General features: G+C 36.5%; 5 non-coding genes across 6 annotated transcripts in view; 3 read left to right on the plus strand and 2 right to left on the minus strand.

Annotated features, from left to right (window-relative positions):
• The window catches only part of LOC109418038 (uncharacterized), a 462,219-nt gene that overhangs the window by 276,864 nt on the left and 160,711 nt on the right, over positions 1-24,644 (plus strand). The window lies entirely within an intron of this gene.
• On the plus strand, positions 12,112-12,183 carry Trnae-cuc (transfer RNA glutamic acid (anticodon CUC)). The gene has a single exon. It is a non-coding gene; the product is annotated as a tRNA-Glu (tRNA).
• Trnar-ucu (transfer RNA arginine (anticodon UCU)) lies at positions 12,593-12,665 on the minus strand. Its single transcript has one exon. It is a non-coding gene; the product is annotated as a tRNA-Arg (tRNA).
• Trnak-cuu (transfer RNA lysine (anticodon CUU)) lies at positions 16,523-16,595 on the plus strand. Its single transcript has one exon. It is a non-coding gene; the product is annotated as a tRNA-Lys (tRNA).
• On the minus strand, positions 16,693-16,764 carry Trnae-cuc (transfer RNA glutamic acid (anticodon CUC)). The gene has a single exon. It is a non-coding gene; the product is annotated as a tRNA-Glu (tRNA).

Raw genomic sequence — 24,644 nt, forward strand, 5'->3', positions numbered from 1 at the left:
TTTTTGAAAAAAAAAAACATAGAGAAATCCCCTATTAAAAATCTAAACATTTTTTTTAATTACTTTCTGGAAAAATTCATATATAAATTACTAGAGGTACGCTTGAAAGAAATCCTGGAGGAATTTCTCAGAAAATTAATAGAGGAATACCCGGTGGAATTTCGGATTAAATCTCTATGTGAATGTCTGCCAGAATCTCTGTAAGAGTGTCTACCAGCCTTTCCGTAAGAATCCTTATAAGAATCTGTCTAAGAATTCGTAGAAATTTTTCTGAAAAAAATACCCTAGGAGGATTTTCTGAGACTTTCTTAAAAAAAGTCGGAAAGAGAAATGTCTTAAAGTAATATCTAAAGGAATGTGAAAAAGTCTTGGAAATTTCATTAATCATATCTTGTAGAATTTCGATAGTAATCATTGGAGATTTTTTTTTAGATTCAGAGGCTTTCTAAAGAACTTTCTCCAAGGATTGATTCTTAATGTATCCGTGAATAATTTTCTTAAAAATAAATCCATAGAGTATTTTCGAGAAAGTTCATGGAAAGCTTCTAGATTAATGATTGGAAAAATTTCTGGAGGAAACGTTTTGGCAAAAAACCGGAAGAAATTCGTAGATGAATTTCTGAAGCTATCTATGCAAGATTTTGGAACGGAATTCTTGAAGTATTTTCGAAAGGACTTCATGAAAACTATCGGTGCAAGACTTTTTTAAGGAGCTCTTGGAGAAATTCTTATGTCTGAGGGAATCACTAGAAGATGTTGTGAAAGAATTTCTAACTGAATTTCTTTGGGATTGCCTGAATAATTTTTTGAAGTAAATCTACCAGGAGTTTCCAAAAAGGAGTCCCTGAAAAAAATCTTCAAGAATCCCTGGGAGATTTTTTCAGGAACTCATGTAAAGTTTTTTTAATGAACGCTAGGAAGAAATTCAACAAGGGTCCATGAAAGAATCATCTAAAAATCCGTGTTTTACAAAATAATTTTGGAGAAATATGTAAAGAAACCTGCGGAGGAAAAACTGGAGATATTTCTGAAGAAATTATTTCAGATTTCAAATTAAAAATCCTTGGAGCGATTTCTTAAGCAACCCCCGGGCAAATTTTTCGAATAAAGTCTTAGAAGATCGTTCAAGAGAATGCTTAAAGGGATTTCTGAAGGATTTTTCGGAAAAAAAAATCAAAAATAGTCAACAAAAAAGAAATGAAGCATAGCAGAATTTCTGGAGAAATAGGAAGTTGCTGTGGGAATTTCTGGTAAAATCATTGGAAGAATTTTCAAAGTAACCCCAGTACAAAAATTGAAGGAACTTCGGAGACAGTTTCTAAAAAAAAACTCTGGAATAGTTTCTGATGGCATTACTGAAGGTTTGGAGCGTTTAAACTGTTTTGACCAAATTTGGAGCATTTTCCCATAGTTTTCATAGGGTGACGCTAGAACAAATCGTTTTATTGCTTTATCTTTTTTGTTTAAAAATTCTCATCAAAGTTGTCTAAAACCATTTTTAGAGCTTTATAAAACGCGCATTTTCGTGCACTGAGAATGTTGCTGCGTCATTCCGTTCAAAAGATATTGATGATTTTCTAGAAAAAATAGGCACTTTTCAAGTATTTTTCACTTGAGTTACAAAAATAACACCCCTCTTATTTTTTTATATGTTTTATAACAACATTTCTTCTTTTGACTGCAGGCAAAAGATATTTTTTATGTTTGCTTCAACCCGTCATAACACCTTCTTAAAAATATGATTTTTTAAGAAAAAACGCCTGTAACTTTTGAACCAAAAGAGATAATGACCATCTCAGCGCATGAAACGACGCGTCTTCAAATGCTCTACAAGTGTTTCTTGGGCGACTTTGATGAAAAATCGAAACAGAAAAAGTTAACGCCCCCACTCGCATAACAGTCCCATCTTTGCTGGGATTCATATGGGACAGTTATGCGAGTGGGGGCAGTGTAGATCAAGAGAACTTTCAAAGTGAGTTATTTTTTAATACTTTGATTGGAGCAAATCCATACGTTTTTATTTTTTATTTTTATTTTCTCTGATCTCGTTAGATGAAATTTTTTGGCGTTGGACAGCTTTATGGCTGTCCATAATTTAGTTTTCGAAACATGCATAGAGTTATAGCACAATTTCAAAATGCCGCACACCGCCATAAATTTATTATATGATATATGATATAAACACATTTAGAGCAAGTGTATATCAAATGTGTGTATATATCATTATAGCTTACTAAAGGCACCGCGCCAGAAGGGTAGGCAACAATCACTGCTTTACTATGAATCGTTATAGCATGGAGCCATAACATGAATTCTAAAACTTGTGTGCAACCTGCAATCCAATTGCAGCGGATCACTCTTCTTTATAGCACATGTTGCCCTCTCCTTATATGAATAATATAAAAATTTTCCATTTTTCACCTCCCCGGAAATAATTTCTTATTTCAACCTGTTGATTGGGGATACAAAGAGTGTTGATTTCTTTTCTCTCGCTCTCTTATTGTTCGTGCAGTAGAAAATAGGAATTTTTGACACGCAAAAATTGATTTTTCTCCTAAACCGTGTGTCGGACGTACGTCGGGCACAGTGCGCTGGATAGAGGGCCAGGTCCGCTGTCCAGCGCACTACGTCCGACGTTAGGTTTCACGTATGGATAACTCGATTGTCGGGTGTGGGGAAACTTCGGATTTCAACCGCGACGACAATACAATTCTCGCGCTTAGTATCATACGGGCGTATCTACAATGATCGACTTCTCTTCATCGATTTTCTCTTTGGTTAAAAACTTGGCCGGCAAATCATTTTCGGATGTTTTTGTTGGCTTAAGATAGGACTAGCATCTAAAGTCAACAAAAACAGCCGAAAATTTCGTCCTTTACTGAAACACACCGATAGATCATCCGAATATTGGTCGTATTTCTACGTCACCATTTGCAGCTGTTATTTAACATAGCACTATAACGTTTCTCATCTTCAAGCATTTTTATGGGTGTAAATTCAAACAATTTGCTCCTGCTGTGGGACGCGCCAACCAACGCATCGAGTCGAAAGCGATTGTCGTCACCCATTCAACATTATCGTGAACGTGTCGCTTGAGTTACTAAAGCGCAGTCGCGTAGGGTCTAATCTTCGTCAGTCGTGGAATGTGGTTGGTTATGTCAAAAATGGGGTGCGAATAGGATTTAAGACCTACTCAACAACAAGCTCATTACACTCGTACAATGTTGCTTGGATTGTATTTTTTGCTTTTATTTATTCGGTTGTTACTCTAACGTTTATTTAGACGTTCGCAGTATGAACCAGGGGAAGTCAGTGTAAAATGTTCTGTTTGTGGTCAATAGATTACATTGGTCTTATCAAATGTTTTCCTTTATTTTTGCTACATTTCTTTTTTTGACCTAATTTGTTTTTAGATTTACACTTTTTTCTACCAAAAATATGAGCTTTAGTTGAATTGTAATAAGAAATTTTGTAAACAAACCAACATGAGTGGGCCGAGAGCACAACAAACGAGTTAGATCGCGCACAGTGGGCGAGTGATTTCTTCAACATATCATTACTTCAACATCATTCACTTCATTCTCGATTTAATTAAAAGACTATCAGAACTTACACACTGAAAACGCTAAGCTGTTTAAAATGTTCAGTCTTCTCTTTGGTTTCATTCTCGAAGTGGAGCTGATCTGGCAATACTGGGAGTAGTATTTCTTATCACGCATTCCTCTAGCCTATTAATCGAAGTCAGAAAAAAAAGGGCGCGCAGCAAATATACCTACTTTCTTTCCCATTGCGTCGCGGTCGTATCTAGTCGTCATATGTTTTCGTTTTGACTGCCAGTTGTTAAAACAAACGCTACAGAGCGCACGTGAGGTCGAAGTCGTCTAGGCCGCCGCCGTAATGAATATGACTGTAGTAAAACGATCCCAAATTATGTAATTACAACAGGTTGATACACGTGTTGTGCGCAGCAGCAACACGCATAAAGATCAAAGAAAAAAATCCAAAAGCAAAGTGATTCGCGTTTGTCTTGGAAAAAGTTTGTACCTAGGTACATGAACATGATTAGCTGATGCTGATGAAGCTGCGGGGTGACTGTTTTCGAGAAAATGTACGCGGGGAAAATGGCACACGAGTCTGACTGCATGGCATGGGACAAACAGCTATGACGAGTTCGCTGATAATCTACGGGCCTCGCTATCAGTGCGCTTCGCGCACTGCACAATGGGAGCGAAGAGAACTCGCGCGCGCAACTGCATTTTGCAATGAGCCATTTTTTCCACATTTGTCCAATGCGAATTATGCTGTTGCTGCACGACGATGATGATGATCATAATGATTTGCACTAATCTGTCCGCCCATAGTAGAATAGGCCGTATAAATAGGTAATGTGTGCAACTTTGCACATTCGGAGTAGGTGAAATGGATTTAAGTGCTTGTGGGTATTGTTGCTACTTTAATTGTTACATATGCTCTCTCGATTGTTTTGAAAGCGATTTCACTGCATCGCGACTCGAATTGTGAAGAAGTACATTTCCATTGGCTTTGATTGCAGAGTAGAAGCAGTGTTCGTAAAAATATGTCTTTTGAGGGATCTTCATGGCATAGAGAATATGAAGCACTATTTCATAAATCAATCCCTGATGTATTCCGCGAAATTACAAACAAGGATTTTTGCATTGGTCTTCATATTCTTTCACTGAAAATCTACGCATACAAAACAGCTTTCGTGATTTTATAACAATCTGACGTCAGATATTGAACCTTTTCCTTCCCTGGATTACTTTAGTATTTCTTCATGTTTTTTTTTCTATCCAGAGATTCTATCCACCATATTTTTTGAGGGAATTTTCTAAGAATTTCTGTTTGAAACCTTTCAGGAATTCATGGTAAGATTCCTGCAGGAATTCCTTCGGGACTGTCCTGAGGAATATTTCTTGAGATCTCTATAAGAACCCCTTCAGATATTTTCATTAGAATTTTTCCTGACATTTCTCCACAGTTTTTCCTGGGATTCCTTCAGTAATTCCTCCTGGTATTCCTTCAGAAATTATTTCTGGTTTTCCGGCAGGACATTTTTTTCACAAGTTTATACAAGAATTCCTGTAGGGATTTTTCCTGAAATTTCTGTAGGTACTTCTCCAATAATTCCTCCTAGAATAACAACAGGGATTTATCCACATAATTGTCTTGGAACTTTTCAGGAGAATGTCCTGAGAAACCCTTTCAGGGTTCCTTCATAAATGTCTATTATGAATTTCGAAAAAATGTATTGGAAGTTGATCCAAGGATTTCTGCGGGAATCCCTCTTTAGGTTCCTTAAATAAATTCATTATGGATGTTATCAGTTATTTCTCCAGAAATGATTCAATCAGTTTAGCCATGAATTCCTCTGGAGATTTCCGCTAGTATTATTCCGTTTAATACTACCCAGGTAACCAATAAGCAGTTAAAATTGCCTTTATTTAGCACTATATGCGCCTTTACTGCAGACCATTAAATGCTAATATGCCGTATATGCGCCATAACTGCTAATTAAAAGCAGGTTTTGGCCCAATATATGGCTGATTAAATGCTTATCTTTTCTATCCCCAAAAATTCGAACATAAACAAAAATATTTTCCCCTGCGCATTTCAGTCGCTTCATATTCTTCCCTTTCTATTTTTACTCACACTCTCCTGTGCGACTTTGGGACTGTTGTTTATTTTTGCAGTTGTCTTTTTGCAGTTGTTTTCTGCTGTTCCCGCTGAAATTGGGATTCGATCCCACAATCCTCTGGCTGATGATGATGCTGAACCGCGCTGCAGGATGAGCTATAAATGATCAGATAATGTGCGTTGATTTTTTGATCTATTAAAGGCTTCAGTACCTCACCGGCAGGTATTTTGCTGTGCCCGCACAACGATTCGGACAAGTGCTGATAATCAAAACATTCCCATAATACACGATGGCATAATTAGTTTCTTATTCCATGGGATTTATTTGAAAAACATTTGTTCTCTCATTGATTTGCTTCGTTGCTACCAGTAAATGATAGGACATCTGAATGGTAATAGATCCTATAGTCGTGGCAATGTTGAAATGAGTAACAGTTTTAACATCGCTCATCTCTCTTAGCAGTTTTATGGCAATAAAATAGCAGTTAGGATGCTTGTTATCCAAAAAATATCGTGCATTTGAAATGCTACACAACAGCTGTCAGATTTTAGGCAGCATTTGAATTGCTAATACAGGGCAATTCAGCAGTCGAACTGCTATGATACAGCATCAAGCAGATATAATGCAGTTTTATAGCTGAAATACAGCTTATTTAAATGCTTATTGGTTACCTGGGTAGCGCCTCCTGTTGATGAAGTGCAAAATGCAAATTATTGTGAAAACAGTTTCTTCCTTAATAATAACCACCTCTCAAAAAACATAAGTCCACCATAAGGAATTTCTGTAAGGTCTTAAGGCGAAACTAGATCCATTTCCTCATTTTTTGGTTTTTGATTTTTTTTATTAAATAACGAAGCAATATTTTCAAAATTGATTTTCGTGAACGTGTAGAGTATGGATCAAGGTATCTCCTGATTTTTTTTGATGGTGAAAATGTTTTCCGTTTTTGCAAAAACCATTTTTTTTGTGAAATTTTGTTTAAAAATGGTTTCTGCAAAAACGAAAAACATTTTCATTAAGAAAAAAAATTCAGAAGATACCTTGATCCATACTCTACACGTGCACGAAAACCGTTTTTGAAAATATTGCTTCGTTATTTAATAAAAAATCAAAAACCAAAAAATGAGGAAATGGATCCAGTTTCGCCTTAATGGGATTTTCAGAGGAAAAAAATACATTGGGGATTTTTTGAGGAAAGCTTCGGAATACTGCAGATATCCCTGAAAAAGATCAGAATAAATTAACGGAAAAACTTCAAAATCGATTTCTGAAGGCTATATTAAATGAATTCTTGAACTAGTTAACGAATAATTCTCTATTTGAATTCCTGTAGAAATCTCTAGTATTCTTGAGATGAATCCGTGGTAAATCCCTGAGGAAAAAAAATGAAAAATTTCTGAAAATTCAAGGAAAAACCAGCAAAAACTGCTAACAAAATTCCTGTTTGATTTCCGAAAAGAATTTCTGTTGATATTGTCAGACGGATTCCTATAGGAATTTCTGAAGAAATTCCTGAATGATGTTTTCTGAAGACATCACTGGAGGAATAACTGGAGAAAAAAATGAATACACATTTGTAAATATTCATAAAAAGTCTCCTGTGAAGTTTTAAAGCGGTGTGAAGAATAAGCAGAAGTTAAAATTCACGAAAAAAAAATATTAAAGGAATAACTTTCCAGAAAAATTCCTAGGAAATATCTGTGCACAGATTTCTTGAAATATTCCAAAAAAAATCGAGGACACCTTCCTGAGGAGACCCTTGGAAAAACTTTGTGGAAGCCAATCTAAAAGAATTTCTAAAAAAAAATTGGTCGGATTTTTTAAATAAACCATAAAGGAATATAAAAAAAACAGTCATGTTGTTCTACATGAATCTTTCAAAAAAAAATCGTAAGCAGTTTCTAGAAAAATTTCTGAAAGAATCCTTTAAGAAGCTTCTCAAGGAATTCATGGATAAAATTCTGAAGACATACTTGCATGAATTTCTTCTAAGATTCTTTACGAAATTTCTGGGGGAAGGCTTGAAGAAATTTCCAAAAATATATCTAAAGTATATTCCAAAATGTATTCCTGACCGAATTTTAGAAAGAATCCATGAGAAGAAAATTGAGTGGGACTTTCTGGAGAAATGCTTAAGAAATTGTCTAAGGAATCCGAAGGAATTTTCAGAAGATGGCCAGGAAACTCTCTGGAAGAATTTCTGAAGAATTTTCTGGAGAAATTTTCAAATAAATATTTATAGAAATTTCTGAAAGAAAAATCCTGGGTATAGATCTGTAATATTCCTTAGAGGAATTTCTGAAGAAAATCTGGAAAGAACTTCAGATGTCACCATTGTAAGATGTCCTAAAAAATATTTGTGAAATTTATGGTGGAATTCCCAGTAGAATTTCTAAAGGAATCTCCGGAAAGAAAATCTAAAGCAATACCTGAAGAATATTTCCGAATGAATCCTTGAAAGAGTTTTTGGTGAAGGAATTCCTGGGAGATTTACTTGAAGAATCCTTGCAGAAGTTTCCAAAAAATATCTGGACTGCAGAGGAATTTCTTATTTAATCATTGCAAGATTTTCTAAAAAGAAGTGTTTTGTGAATATTTTGATAGAAAATCTAGCGGATTTTCTGAACAAATCTCTTTAAAAAAATGAAAGCATATCGAGAAGATTTTTTTAAAAGAATCCCAGGTGGAATTTTTTAAAGATTTTTTGCGATTTTCTGAAAACATTTCTGAAGAGAGGGAAGCATTTCTGAAAAAAAGGAAAGCATTTCTAAAGAAAATACTTCAGGATTTAAAAAAATCCATGGATTAATTTCTGAAAAAAAAAACTAGAGGAATTTCTGAAGGAATTCTAGGATGTAGCTCTGAATGAATATGGTTAAAATCCCCGAATGAGTTTCTGGAGCAATCAATGCAAGATGTTCTAAAAGATTTTTTTGTGAAGTTTCTGTGAGAACTCCTAGCGGAACTTTTGAAGGAATCCATGGAGAAATTTCTATAGCAATCCCTGAGGAACATTTCAGTAACAAATTTTGAAAACGACGTATAATCAATGGTGTAGCATTGATTATACGTCGTTTTCATAATTTGTTGCTGATTTCAGAATAAACCCTTGGGAATCTTTATGTAAAAAAAAAATAGAAATGAAGAGAAGGAACTCCTGGAGGAATCAATGGCGAAATTACTGAAGGAATTTTCGGAAGAGGTTCTGGAAAACCTCCGGAAAAATTTCTTAAGATAGGTATCTCTGAAGGATTTTCTTAAGACATCCCTGGAGAAATTTCTGAAAGCGGAAAATTCTGAATTTCTAAAACAAATCCTTGTAGGAATTTCTGCAGGAACCACTAAAGGAATTTCTTAGAGAAATCTTGTGATTAACTTCCGAAGAATTTCCTTTCGGATTTGTGAAGAGAATTTCGAATGAATTTCTGAAAAACTCCATTCGAAAAACTTTTGAATAAATCCTTTGCTGAAATTTCTGAAGAAATTTCTAGGGAAGTTTCTGGAGATAAAAATATCTCCTAAAAGGAATTTCAGAATGAGCCGCCGAAGAAATTTCTAAAGAAATCTTCAGTAAACCTTTGTAGAAATTTTATGAAGTCCTTTTAAATTAATCTCTGGTGTAATATCTAAAGAATCGCAAGAAAATTTGTGAAGGAATTTAAGGAAGAATTCCTTAAGAACTTCCTCGAGAAATGCTTAGAGAAACTTCCCGGGAAACCCTTGGTGGAATCCATAGAAAAAAATATAGGAAACTGTTGGATAAATCCATAAATAAAATCTTATTCGTTGAGAAAACTGTGGACGAATTTCTTAAAAAAAATAACCTAGGAATACCTGGAGAAACGCGAAGATAGGCGTCTAAAAAGATCCTTACAAAATACTCTAAAGAAATTTCTAAAGACATTTCTGTAGATTCCCAGGACATATGTTTAAATAAATAAATAATTGCTTAACCCTTTGGAGCCGAAGGGGTCATATATGACCCCGGCGATGAAACCGAGCATAACAAACGTGTTCAACACCAGCGAGGTTGCGTCCACAGTGGCGAAAAAAATCGGCTCCAAAAGGTTAAAGAATCCAAGGAGTTATTGGAGTTAACCTTAGAGGAAATACCAGAAAAATTTCTGGGAAAATAAATAAAGGAATGTCTGGAGCAATTCCTGACGGAATCTGTGTATGAATTCCTGCAGAAATCTTGGAAAGAATTCTTGCCTGAATTATGAAAGTATTCTCTGGAGGAATTCCTTTTGTATTTTATTTATGAATCCCTTAATAATTGTGAACTTTTAATGGAACATTATTTTCCCCCTGATGAAGGCACCACCTCGTGCCGAAACGTTGGGTAAATAATAAACCCGTTTTAAGAATGAAGACTGCGTAGCAACTAAAAGTTTAAAGAAATCCCTGGAGAAATTTTCGATGAATTTTCAAACGCTTTCTCGAAGATTTTCCTCCTGAGGTTCCTGAGGTTCTAATTCCTGGTGGAGTTTCAGAAGGAAACCATTGAAGTCTACCTAAGGAATTCTTGGAGAAATTCATGATGGAAGGACAGGAGAAATTAATTCTTGAAAAATTCCAGGATGAATTTCCTCAAAAAAACCTCCGGTGAAAGAAACTTCGGTAGATTTAGAGGCCGAATTCCTTGAGTAATTTCTGACGGAATCCATGGATTGATTTTATCGAAGGTTTCCAAATTAAATGAAATTGTCGGAGGAATCCCATTTGAAATTTTTGAAGAAATCTCGAAGGAAATTTCTTGAAGAATCCTTGGAAGAATTTCTGAAGAAATCTTTGTAATAATTTCAGAGTTCTCGTACGGATTCCATAAAAAAACGGAACTATGGACGATTTTTTTTATTTCTAACTCACTGTTTATGGAAACTTAGTAACCATTAAATTAGTTATTTCAATCATCAATGTTCACTGCCAGACCTTCAAATAGAAGAATTCGAATGACCCCCAATTGTAGAGGCGCTAGGTGAGATGAGGAGAAAATCGTTTGTTTACATCAAAAATGCAATTTTTCGTCTTAAAATTAACAAAAATTTTGCCTTGTTAGTTCCTATTTTCCATTGATAATGGCTTCCATCATTCTTGATGCCCACGCCAACAGACACCGGATTGGCCAGCTAACAAAAAAAATCCGGAAGATCGCTCGCCGGAGGCATCCCGCCGCATAAACGATAACCATAAAACGTGCTTAACCACCCATTCGGGATACAATTCGAACAGTATACGGTATTGTTGAACCGTCTACATTGAAAAAAAGTGCACTTTGCCTATGCCGCGCCATGGCAAATTTTGCGGCGAGTCACTCTTTTCATAGGGTTCTCATTCCTGCCACCAGAGAACAGAGTGATCGTTAAATTCCGTCAAATTCGCCTATGGCATTACGCCAAACGGCAAAATGACATTATGCCAAAAAGGGAAGAGCCAAATTTCTATCTTGATTGTTTAAGCAGTTTTTCTAGCCGTTTCTCCGTGTGTTTTTTTTTAGAATTACTGTCTCTGCGGAAATTTGGCCAGAACATCTTAAAACGTTTTTTCCCTAAAAATCATAAAAGGATTTTCAATATTTAACTATAAAAATTATCTTTATTTTCTTCAGCATCATGTTCATAGTTGATAGAAACCATGCAGAATTGAAATGAGAGAAATCATGCCGACCTTTTCTTACTCCTTTTAGAGCATTTAACAGACCCGAGACTTATTAGACATTTTCAAGGTTTGGTGTGATGACGAATTTTATTTCTCGAAAATCTGATCTCTCGGCCACTCTGTCGATGTGAACCATTTCGCTTGAAAATTTTCAAAGTTGTTCAGATTTCAGATAACATATTCTTCATTCTTCATTACACCAACAAAGCAAGCCATGAAAATGTTTGACAACTTTCAGGTCATTTTGACAGACCACACACATGCACGAAAAAGACGGATCCTATATTCTACTTTATCGATCTTGTTGCCGTCCTTTTCATGCTCATGTTACATCTGTCAAAATGTCCTGAGAGTTGTCAGTTATTTTGAGGTTGGGTTGGTTGGTGTAATAGCATCATTAAAACTGAATTTTTTATTACACCAACCAACGAACCTAACCTCAATATGAATGGAAAATCTCTGGTCATTTTGACAGATGTAGCATGAGCATAAAAAGAACGGCAACAAAATCGATAAAGTAGAACATTTGATCCGTATTTTTCGTGCATGTGACAAGTGTCAAACATTTTCATAGCTAGCTTTGTTGGTGTAAGGATGCATTAAAAATGAAAAATATTCAGATAATCATGGCTTACGTAATTGTTTGATCTGTTTAGTGCACCCCCTAAATTATTTCTCGAAAATCTGATTTCTCGATGCGTGAAACTTTTCGCATGAAAATTTTCAAAGTTGCTAAACTCAGCACAAGTCTTAGCATCATTCAAACAAAATAGCGTTGAAGCTATTTCCATCGCAAGTCCCATATTGTCTAGTGGTTAGGATATCCGGCTCTCACCCGGAAGGCCCGGGTTCGATTCCCGGTATGGGAAGCTTTTTATATGTATCAGTTTCATCTATGCTTCTTGTGCTCTTCTGTTGAAAGGAAAGATGACGGAAGGAAGAAATGATGAAATGAGAGGCAGGCAGGCGCGCTTGAATAAACGCGCAACCACGTTGGGTTGGAAAGGAAGGAGGCAGCGAGCGGCGGCGCATCGATCGAATCATCGATTCGCACGAAAGCTGCGCTTTGTGAATGAAGCGGAAATCACCAGGAAATCTAACCTCTAGACAAATCTCAGGTCAATCTTACACACATGCCAGAAGATAATAAAGACAAAAAATGTCTTTACTTTGTCAACCCTTTTCTTGGTGAGTTACAAAACATTTTAAAGGTTAGGTTTCGTGGAGTAATAAAGAATTGGTCTAATGAAAAATTGCATGGTAAAAAAGAAATCCTTACATCCCTCGCGGGGATCGAACCCGCGACCTTTGGATTAGAAGTCCAACGCGCTATCCGCTGCGCCAGAGGGACTGGTTGGAGCGGGCGCTGCTCAGAAGGGGTGCGATTCTATTACCCAGATATCACACACAACAGCACCGACCGGCCTCTTTTGGTTTGCATTACTCATCTCACCTGGCGTCTGTTGGCGGCCTGGTGCTGTTCGACACCAGCAAGAGGAACAGCATTGGCTAGCAGTAGAGTGGACGTTGGAAAGCGAGAAATCAAACATGTGGAAGTAGAATGCTGTTTCTGTTTGCCAGATTGATCAGCACCGCGGCACTCACCACCAGCAGTTGATGTGCTGCGTTCCCGCGCTTCTGGGTAGATAAGGAAACGACGACGACGACGCATTCAAGGTCTCCACTACGGGAATGATGTAATCCAAGCCTGACGCTGGCACCGCTCTTTCAAAGTGTCCAAACTGGGTTGATCAAATCACTCCAATTCGTTAGCATCTGCATTTAGGCAGAAAGCGAATTTTGCACAACATCATCAATCGGTGTTTGATTTGTGATTCATAAAAAAAAAGTGTCGACCAAAGAAAAAGGCAGATGATGCGCGCGTTCCAAACCGCAGTGAGGAGTAGCAGAAGCGTTCGCCAGCGGCTGATGTTGGACCGGTTCAATATTTGGCAACAAAATCCTTCACAATCGATTAGCCACACTGTTCGAAGTACCTGATGCCTTACTGCAAAACTGCGTTTATAGAAAAAGATAGATCTCTATTTGCTTGCAGCTTTTTCAGTTTTCTCAGGCGCAGTCCATCATCCGTTGAATCCAGCGCAAAGGTTAACTGGTGGGTCAATTATTTGCTATTTTTGTCTGGTGGCTGGCGGCGGCGGTAGAACTCCATTGCAGTGCGGCAGCTGCCAGTACGCAATACCCATACAGAAACAGGCATCAATAATGAGTCACGTACATGTCCAGCATGTATAAACTGTATAGACGACGACACTACTATTTGCTGTATAGTTGCTGAGAGAAGTTGCAGTCCGAATGTCCAACCAGCAACAGTGCAGTGCAACCAACAATTACTTACCACCAGGAAATGGCGACGATGAGGGCAGATGGGTTCTAACATTGCGACATCAAAACTTTCAATTGTAGAACTGTGCGAATTATAAAATCCATTGTTTAGTGAAAATATGTTTCTATCTTTTTTTAGTTTTTCGGCTACGCAGGCTTTATTAAACTAATGACGTTTTCTATTACCCCAACGTTTCGACGCTTGGTGGCGTCTTCCTCAGGGGGTAAATACTTGTGTCGTTATTTGTCTAATGCTTTGTCTAACTATAACTGACGGGTATGATGATTTTTGGTACATGACTTTACAATCTTTCACTTTTTTCACCGCACATCTTATACTGGCAATGGCGTAATCTTTCTGTTTTTCTGTCCCTCTTTATCTTAAGAGTGTGTGATATGACGGGAATTAGCGCATATGACGAAGTAGATTTCTTCCTTTATGATAATATTAAGCACCTTCTTGATTTACAAATACATTTCTCATTAAAACACGAAAAACATTGAAAAATAGAATAAAACATGTAGCATTGAATGAAAAAACAAATACTAATATTCTGTCTTTTTTTTCAATTTCAGGTAAGCAACTAGGATACTCATACAAAGAAATGGTGTGTATAACAAATTGTATGAAAATAAGACTCTTCTCTTTCCTGAACAAAAACTAAAACAATAAACTGTTAAATAAATTGCTAGCCTGATTGTTTAGTTTATGAATAATTTAACGGGAGCAATATTTCCTAAAAACTGAACAAATCTAGTCCAACATACCAAACATCATGCGTAACCAAATCCATGAACGGAGAAAATCGGTGTTTGCTACATGTTTATTAGAGTAACCTCCCTTCTCTTTGGGGCTGGATCCTATCGTCCGGGGCCATTATGTCCCTGTCATTATGGCGCGTTTTTTTCGCGAAATAACGTCCGAAAACTTAAATGCGTTAACGGAAAATTGTGCCATAATGTATTGGGACATTATGGTTTCGGATTTTAAGATACTGCGCCCTCCGTTTTAGCTAATTCAGATAAAAGGGGAAAATGAAATTACATTATGCGGAGGTTACTACAGCGAACATTATCAATCCGGTTATTTTTTTCCTACATCGTTACATAAATTCATCGGAGCCCTGGAAAAATGCAACAGTGAAGGAAATGTGCAAATTAGTTGACCCATTCTCGAAACAAATCATGACCATTCAAACAAGCATAGTTTAATTTTTATACATATAACAAGACTCAAATTGATCAAAACTCAACTCAATCGAATTTGACTGAAATAATTGCACAGAGATTGATATTTATCAGCACTGAACATTAAGACGTTTGTATTCTTCATTACATCAACAACCAACCATGAAAATATGAAAATGAAGAATTCTTCATTACACCAACGAACCTAACCTCAACATGATTGACCATTCTCACGTCATTTTGACAGAGAACATGAGCATGAGCATGAAAAGGACGGCATCAAGATCGATAAAGTAGATTATGTTATCCGTCTTTTTCGTGCATGTGTGTGGTCTGTCAAAATGACCTGTGAATTGTCAAACATTTTCATGGCTAGCTTTGTTGGTGTAATGAAGAATGTGTGGTCTGTCAAAATGACCTGTGAATTGTCAAACATTTTCATGACTAGCTTTGTTGGTGTAATGAAGAATGTGTGGTCTGTCAAAATGACCTCAGAAGTGTCAAACATTTTCATGGCTAGCTTTGTTGGTGTAATGAAGAATTTGTGTAATGAAGAATTTTGAGGTTAGGTTCTTTGGTTTTTGTTCATGTTCGATCTGCCAAAGCGACATTCTTCGTTACACCAACAAAGCTAGCCATGAAACTGTTTGACTCTTCTCAGGTCATTTTGACAGACCACACACAGCATAGCATAGCATAGCATGAATACTTGCACAAATCTTGGATGGAGTTGCAAAGTTGAATTTCCATTGACATTGCTGATGTCGCTACTATCTACAATGTCATAGATTCACTCAGCTCCACACACCTGGCCAAGTCCTTGCAAGCATTTATAAATCCCTTCATCAACTTAGAAAGAGCCCAGAACTGAAACATCTTCCAATAGATGAAAGAATGTTGAAAATAGCGAATTTTCAACTTATATGCAGTTATAAAGTAAATATACTGAAGTAGAATTATTTATAAATAAATAAATAATATTGGAAAGATCTCACCAATTGTTGTGGGGTTTTTGTGGTTCAAAGCTGATCATCTAATTCTTTATTACACCAACGAACCTAACCTAAAAATTTCTGACAATTCACAGGTCATTTTGACAGATGTAACATGAGCATGAAAAGGACGGCAACAAGATCGATAAAGTAGAACATATTATCCGTCTTTTTCGTGCATGTGTGTGGTCTGTCAAAATGACCTCAGAAGTGTCAAACATTTTCATGGCTAGCTTTATTGGTGTAATGAAGAATTGTCTTGATTAATGTTCTTCTCTGTAAAGAACAACACAATACTCAGCGAAGAACAACACAATACTCCATTTTGACAGACCACACACATGCACGAAAAGGACGGATAACATATTCTACTTTATCGATTTTGTTGCCGTCCTTTTCATGCTCATGTTACAACTGTCAAAATGACCTATGAATTGTCAGAAATTTTTAGGTTAGGTTCGTTGGTGTAATAAAGAATTAGATGATCAGCTTTGAACCACAAAAACCCCACAACAATTGGTGAGATCTTTCCAATATTATTTATTTATTTATAAATAATTCTACTTCAGTATATTTACTTTATACTGTCAGTTCGTTGGTGTAATAAAGAATTTGAGGATAGGATCCGTAGTGCAGAAGAGAAAAGATTTACATTGGATCAGTTTTCCCTAGTTATTCACCAGCCCGGCTAGCTCAGTCGGTAGAGCATGAGACTCTTAATCTCAGGGTCGTGGGTTCGAGCCCCACGTTGGGCGGTATATTTTTTTTGTTAACTACTTTACCGATTAGAAAACCTACTACTTCACCTACATCAACAACGACGATAGATTCAGTAACATTCGCCCAAAAAACTTCCCATACCGGGAATCGAACCCGGGCCTTCCGGGTGAGAGCCGGATATCCTAACCACTAGACAATATGGGACTTACTTATTTTCAGATATAAACTAACTAACAGATAATATAACTGCCGGTAAATGCACGGATAAAATATTAAATCTTATATTTAAGGGTTCATTCAAATATTACGTAACGCAAAATTTGATAGTTTTAGACCCCCTCCCTCCCCCACGTAACAACTCTTGTATGGAAAATTTTGAGATTTTGTATGAAGCGTAACACAGCGCTAGACCCCCTCCCTCCCCTCTTTGCGTTACGTAATATTTGAACGAACCCTAAATTTTATTACTACAGGATATTATCATGCGGTAATCGGGAATGCAATTATAAACATAACATGTTCATTAACACCTATTGAAATTCTCTCTCGGGTTGTGGTCATTTATGCAACCCCGTCATATTTGACACCATGCGTGTTCGAAAATTTTTTCCTCCGCTACAGAAGAGCGTCACCGGTTTTTATTCACACGCAATCCACCGTCAATCGCATCTAAAAACCAATAAACGATATTGGTTATGTTCAACAGGTCGTCTCAGTCTCTGCTCTCAACTTGCAGCGACGACGATGACGACAACTGCATCGATGATGGGCTGCTTCCAGATAGACATCCAATTGCATCCAATCTTTGCGTTATTTTGTTTTGCATGTTGTTCGAATACCATCATGTAGCAAATGTAGGTATTCAAATGTTACAAATAAGTTTCTGGCATTCATTGAGCAGACAGTACATCGTAGCTTAGCATCCTACGCTCAATGAAATGCGATTTCCTCTCACATAGCATCTCAAACATAAACTCAAGTTTAAAATTTGTGTATCAGGGGATCCACCAAGTGAAAATAATAGATTGTTCTCTGAAGAGAATTCTCTTGTATCGTGACAAAAAAAAATCGAGAGTTGTTACTCCTAACTCGCTCTCAGTAGTGTTAAAGCAGTCTCACACGGTGCACTACTATGGCTGCTGCTGCTGTACTAACTCTATGAACGATACAGTACAAAGACATGGGAAAATGTTTATGGCAGATTGGTAGAACTGGTTCTTCACAATAACTTAACCCGAATCAATGAAGATGACATATTAAAATTTTGTAGTACAGTGGCGTTTCGGTTTTATCACTAGTCGTTTTAATCACTACTCGCCCGAATTCACGCTTTTCTATTTGATTTTACACGCAAAAACGGCTACGCTCAAAAATGTGTTCGGCCTGCACATTTTTAGTAAACATCCATGCCGCGCATGACTGTGTTGGAAACACACATTCTTTTAAAATTGCTCGTACGCTCACATGAGCATGTATTTTGCAATAATTTCGACATGGCAACCTCACTGGGTTTATAAACCACCTTCAAATACCGAAAAATATTGATATTTTGCAAAAATGTGAGCGTACGAGCAATTTAAAAAAATGTGTGTTTCCAACACAGTCCCTGTGCGGCATGGACGCTACTCAAAAATGAGAGCTTTTATTTTAGAGAGTATCACGATTTCCGTTTCGTTTTTATCACACTTGTTCTAAAACATTCCGAAATCAAAATAAAATCAATACTGCATTGCCCAGTCCACAAAAACTGTTAAAAAATGTGAACTACGACTCATAAATATTACAGCTGAACGATTTTGAATGAAAAAATTACATTTTTTTCTCGTTTCACTAAATTCACGGTTTCGTTTATATCACGGTAAAATTTTTTTTGATCGTGATAAAACCGAAAAACCACTGTAATGATACTTCGGACACTTTCCAAGTTTTTCCCATGTATGATCAACCCAAGTAACCATTAGAACTACATTTTGCCTTTTTGATCGTATAGAGCTATTACTTGGCCAATACACGGTGTGTTGAAACAGGATTATTATCACACTTTCATGAACCTAAAATATTTTTTTCGTTATAAGTTAGCCTTAGTTGTATATATTAAGATTCTGGAGGTTCAAGAATCTTTCATCGAGGAAAATTAAAATAAATTCGATTTTTTATGAAATTTCCAGAGCATTGATGTCTTCTTAATCTTGTTGTACATTTTCAATTTTTATTTTATCTGTAAATTTCGATAAATTCGTTCTCAGCATAAACAACAATGAACATTTCTAAAACTAAGTTAAAAAAATAGAGTTAAGGACTGACCCTTTTAATTGCACTACTATTTTGCATTCTTTGACAGATACGTATTTCGACCTCACCTGTTAGGTCATTTTCAGTGTCTCGTACTCAATTCGATATTCTTTTTACGTACATGTATTTCGCTAGCATGCCCAGGTTCATCATCATCATAGGGTATTGGTTCCCTTATTAAGCATGTGGCTCCCATTTTCATCCTATGGAAAACAAAGGAATGAAACGCTGTTTGTTTTGTTTCTTATTTTTGTATTTTTTGTTAGAAGTGAGCACCCATGAAAACAAAAAGAACGGAATCAATCGGTGCCGTAATCGCTTGTTTTCGAATAGGATGAATATGGGAGCGTGAGATTACTGATGGAACACATACCCTATCTAAAACTGTTTCAAACGACCATTGATTGATTTCACAATAAAAAAAATGATTACATATGCTTACCTTAAAGCGAGTGTATCAAGTAAGTGTGCCGAAAGAATAATTTAAAGCAATTATCTAAGGGCTGATTTCTTCACCTCGGATTAACCGGTAAACCAGGCTTACCCATAAACATAAAAAATGCTTATGTATTTAAACCTGGTTTAACGCTTAAGTCAGGGTGAAGAAATCGGCCCTATGTGTCCAACATGCGAACAAAAATATTTATAGGATAAATTTTCACTTGTTAGTAAAACATTGAGCCCTGCAAAATCAGAGCACAATATACATAAAAGTTTTTATTCGATTCGAAGAGCTATTAGTGTTACTGCAAAACTAGCTAAAAACAACTTAATTTACAGTTAGCATGAATGTTGCCGGGGCCCGAAGCGTAACGGCTACACGTTCACTTCATAAGTGGATGGTCATGGGTTCGATCCCAGCCCCGGCACTTCGTCAGTTGCTCTTCCCCCCGAGAGTGGCTGGCACTTGACCCTCTTCTGAGCTCCATAGCTCAAATGGACCCGGATAATTGGATATCGGCGAAACGGCAACTCATAATGGACCCCCAATCGGACTGGAAAAGGAACAAGAGCCACACATCAACATCCTCGTGCTCATCATTCTACCATGGACAGGATAGAAAGTGACAGCAGCGCAAAGGCTGTCAGTTCGATATAGTAGAATAAGAATGAATAGAATACATTTAGGCGCTGTACAAAGTTTAATTGCAGCTGCCAATTAGAATCGCTCACGCAGTGCCCTAGTGGACAAAAAGAGCTGTAAATTAGGTTAAGTGGTTGAAGAATAAAAAAACATGAATGTTAAAAAAATACACGTGATTAAGTCCCCATATTTGTTTATTGATTTCGCAATCGAATCATCTTTCGTGACCGTGTGATCGCCGTTTATGTGTATCGTTACATGATTTGGCATGCAAAGTATGTGCAACTAATACCCGCTATTTCAGGCAAATTAGCATATGAACAGTATGTACTACAAATGGTACGAGTCACAGGTGTATGGTGTTTCCTCAAATGTATGAGTCGCACTAATGGGAAGTATTTGTTTTCCTTCATTACAAATATCTATGTATGTATCAGACATATGGAAGGAGTGTAGACTTTTATGATTTATGACTTTCGGAAGACTGTAGTGAGCTGGACACATTAAACGAACGCCAAACAAATTTAAACTCGTGGAAAAGACTTTTGCAGTTGTTTCTCTCTAAATGATTTCAAATTTATTATTAGAAAGGGCACATTTTCTAGCGTAGTTTAGGTTCATGAGATTTGCGTAATACCATATCATATGAGAAAAGTGGTAAACTACTAAAATCGAATTTATTTTAATTTTCCCCGATGAAAGATTTTTCAACCTCCAGAATCTTAATATATACAGCTAGGGCTAACTTATAACGAAAAAATATTTTAGGTTCATGAAAGTGCGATAATAATCCTGTTTCAACACACCGTGAACAGAGCACAAAGATTATGTGATTTGATGAGGTAAAAAAAAATCACAGATCATTTAATAATTGTAAAAAAAATCTTCAGAAAAAGATCTGATAACAATATTGATTGGCTGGGTGCTTCATAAAAAACTCCACAAATGTACACAGCAATAATTTCTGAGAATTACACCCGACGTAAACAAATTTGAATGAAGTTAGAAGGTACTAGAAAAAGGAATAATTATCCGATAGCGAACATTGAATTGTTATAAATATCTCCGAGTTCAATGAACCGAATCAATAGAAAGTTTTAACATTCATGACTTTATAATGAGCGTTTGACCTAACGTGGAATTGTTTATAAGAAATGCTTTCAAGGATCTACTGTATTAATAATTGGAGACTTTTAGTGGCTACGCAGTCGTTGTTCTTAAAAAAGGGTTTATTGTTTACTCAACGCCCTTAGTGTCGAGTCGCTAGGTAAACAATTAACCCGTTTTAAGAGTAAAGACTGCGTAGCCACTAAAAATTTCCAGTTTATAAGAAAAATAGTTGTAGCATATAGTTAAAACTTCATGGAGAATAGTGCGATCTTTTCCAAGTTGATGATTACCGAAAAAAATGTTAATTTAAGAAAAATTACAGGTATTTGATCATTTTTTTAAGTTAAAAATCAGCTTGTTCCGATAATTCTGTCCATCCCCTGTACTTGTACAACATTCGCTACGGTAACAGAAACTTGGATATGTTTTTCGAAATCGCTCAACACATAATAGACACATTCCACGCGTTATGTTTTGCGCGAGAATCAAACTTTGGCTTCCGAAAAATGTTAAGTTGTTTAATACATACTAACCAGCATATCAAACGATCAGATTTGAACAATTGATTCAATTAGCGCTTTCTTATTGGGAGTTGAACCTTTTTACTTCTAAAGAAATCAATAAATACAGCGTAATGAGACATCAACGCAAAAAAAATGAAATTTGATGCTTTCTCGTAAAAGTTTTCAAAGTTTCGTGTATTATTAAAAGATCATTGTGATACAAAAAGGATCAAAATCGACAGCAGGAGTCCGGAAATATCGTTCGATAAAGTTCATGTGAATGTGACAATAGGAGAACAATGTTATCCATAACAAAGGAACATGTAACTTATTGGTCATAAGCCTGATAACTTATTATTCAATAAGACTCTAAAAGCTTTCAGATTTTTTTTTCTGAAAAAAAGAGTTGATATCTTGAAATTAATTATTCCGGGGTAAACCCGGCAAATAAATCTATAATAATTAATGGTGGGACATTGCAATGTTCAGAAAAAAAAACCCAAATTAATCCACCTAGTGGTGGTAGTGCCTTTCTCGTCGAATATGTACTTATCATCTTTTCATCGACTGAAGTCAAAGTGTTCCTGAAAGCAAGATTTGTTTTCTCAAAACCATCATCGATTTGGTAAACTTATTGAAGGCACATTATTCTTGACAAATTCCGAGTTCAACGCATAGGCAGTGCTGAAAAATATCAGACCTCTTAGTTGACTGCATGACCACTTCCACTATCACTGAAGGAAGATCACTTTGCGGTCTTGGACAAAGTTTTTTTATGCACAGCAGGTGAAATTCCCCATACTCAATCTCATTCAAATTTCAACTACATGACAGAGCGCGAAGGTGTGACAGTCGCATCAACATTTTACGCTGTCATTTTAGACGCAAAAGAGGATTGAAAATACTTTGTTTGGAGTTGTTGCGATTGAATTTTAATTCGTTGAACCATCCTACTGTACAGTTTAACATCAGAAATCTGAAAAGGTGTGATTTGATTATTAGTTTTGTCAAGATTTTGTAATCTTATATTGCACCGGTTTTGTTCACTTTCGTATTTCCGGCGAACCACCACCCAACGCTGATCCTACAACACTAGCGGTATTTTCTTGCAAACCGTTCATCAGATTATCAAAAAACCTTGGTTTGATGTGTCGCATGGGTTTGGTTTACTTTTACATTTGGTCACTTCCGGTGGAACACCCGGAACTGGATCCGCAACACTGCCGGTTGTCTCAAATACGGTCTGAGACTATTTTCTTTTCATTTTGCTATCGAAATAGCAGCTATTTGATATTCTTCATTACACCAACGAACCTAACCTCAAAATGACTGACAATTCACAGGTCATTTTGACAGATGCAACATGAGAAAGAATAGGACGGCAACAAGATCGATAAAGTAGAATATATGATCCGTCTTTTTTCCTGCATGTGTGTGGTCTGTCAAAATGACCTCAGAAGTGTCAGACATTTTCATGGCTAGCTTTGTTGGTGTAATGAAGAATGCCGCATGCACGGGTTTGGTCTATTCTTCATTACACCTACAAAGCTAGCCATGAAAATGTTTGACCTTTTCATGCTCATGTTACATCTGTCAAAAAGACCTGTGAATTGTCAGTCATTTTGAGGTTAGGTTCGTTGGTGTAACAAAGAATTTTTCAATTTGGCCACTTTCTGCAGGACACCCGGAATCAATTCTGGAACACTGCTGATTGTTTTAAAATTTAAAAATTGGCCAATTCCGGTGGGACACCCGGAGCTGGATCCCTAAAACTACTAGTTGACCAAAATGTAGTCTGAGACTATTTTCTTACTAACCGTTCATTAGCTTTTCCAAAAAGCTGCTATTTGATATGTCGCATGTATGGGTTTGGTTCATTTTTACATTTGATCAATTCCGGCGGAACCGGTTCCGGAACACTGCCAATGCAAATATGGTCTGAAATTTTTTGGATAAATTACAGCAGAAACTTCGGGAGAGACTCCTGCAGAAAAGCCGAGGAACATCTCTTAAGAAATATTTGCATGAGCTCTTGTAGAAATCCCAGAAGTAACTTCTGTAGCAATTCTTGTAGCAATCCTGGGAAAAATCCCAGGAAGATCTCCTGAGGAAGTTCCATGAAGAACATCGGAAAGAATCAGGGGAGTTTTTTACGAGAATCTCGAGATCTACGAGAATATAGGAGACATTACCTGACATAATCTGCAATATATTGTGGAAGATATTCTTATGGAGAATACGAGATAAATCCTGGAAGAAATTCAACGAAAATTTCTTTAGGCGAAGAGAAAATCCGGCAAAAAATCAATAAGGGACTTTGGAAGCAATACCAAAAAAAACTTCCGGAAGAAGTTCTGGAAAGAAATTCTGTAGGATCCTCGAGAAAAACTCTAAGAAAAATCGGTCGGAATTAAGGAATCCTGGAGAGTTCTCAAGGAAGAATCCCGAAAACAATTGTTCAAATGTTGAATAAACGCCGGTATGAATCCGGAATAATCTCCGGGAAAAAGTTTTAGAGATGAATTTTAGCTAGTAGATTCATTTTTGTGCACATAGAGTTTGCTGCATGTTATCGGAATTGTCGACTTGCCTTTGCTCGACTTTGCTAGATCTAAAAGCCCTCCTCTTGTTCCAGTGGCGATTTCCTAATCTCACATCTACCTCATCAACAAGTGTCAATTCTTGTTTTTTTTTATGCCGAACAGAGACCATTGAAACGTGAATAAACTGATATATTTTATTTATATTTTTTATTGAACCTGTACTAAATTTGAACAAAAAAAAAATCTGACAGCTGGTTCCAAAGTTATGGTGTTTTGAAAATCTTAATCTTTGACGCGGAGTATAAGATCTCATATAATTTAAGAAGTTTCTTCCTTCCCCGGTCACTTTTCTCATTTTTTTTTACACTAACAGATTCGCGATGAATATTACTCTCATTATAAACTTGTACCGACTTTTCGAACCCTCTAAGCAGAATATCCTCTACGAGTGAGTGTAATCAGTTTTGTACCTTTTAATTCCGTCCTATTTTGCTTATCCTTTGGCAGATACACGTATCTCGAGTGGATAACTGACACTGAGGAAGATTACAA

Source organism: Aedes albopictus, chromosome 2 (genome assembly GCF_035046485.1).
Source record: "Aedes albopictus strain Foshan chromosome 2, AalbF5, whole genome shotgun sequence".
In the NCBI taxonomy this organism is placed as follows: Eukaryota; Metazoa; Arthropoda; class Insecta; order Diptera; family Culicidae; genus Aedes; species Aedes albopictus.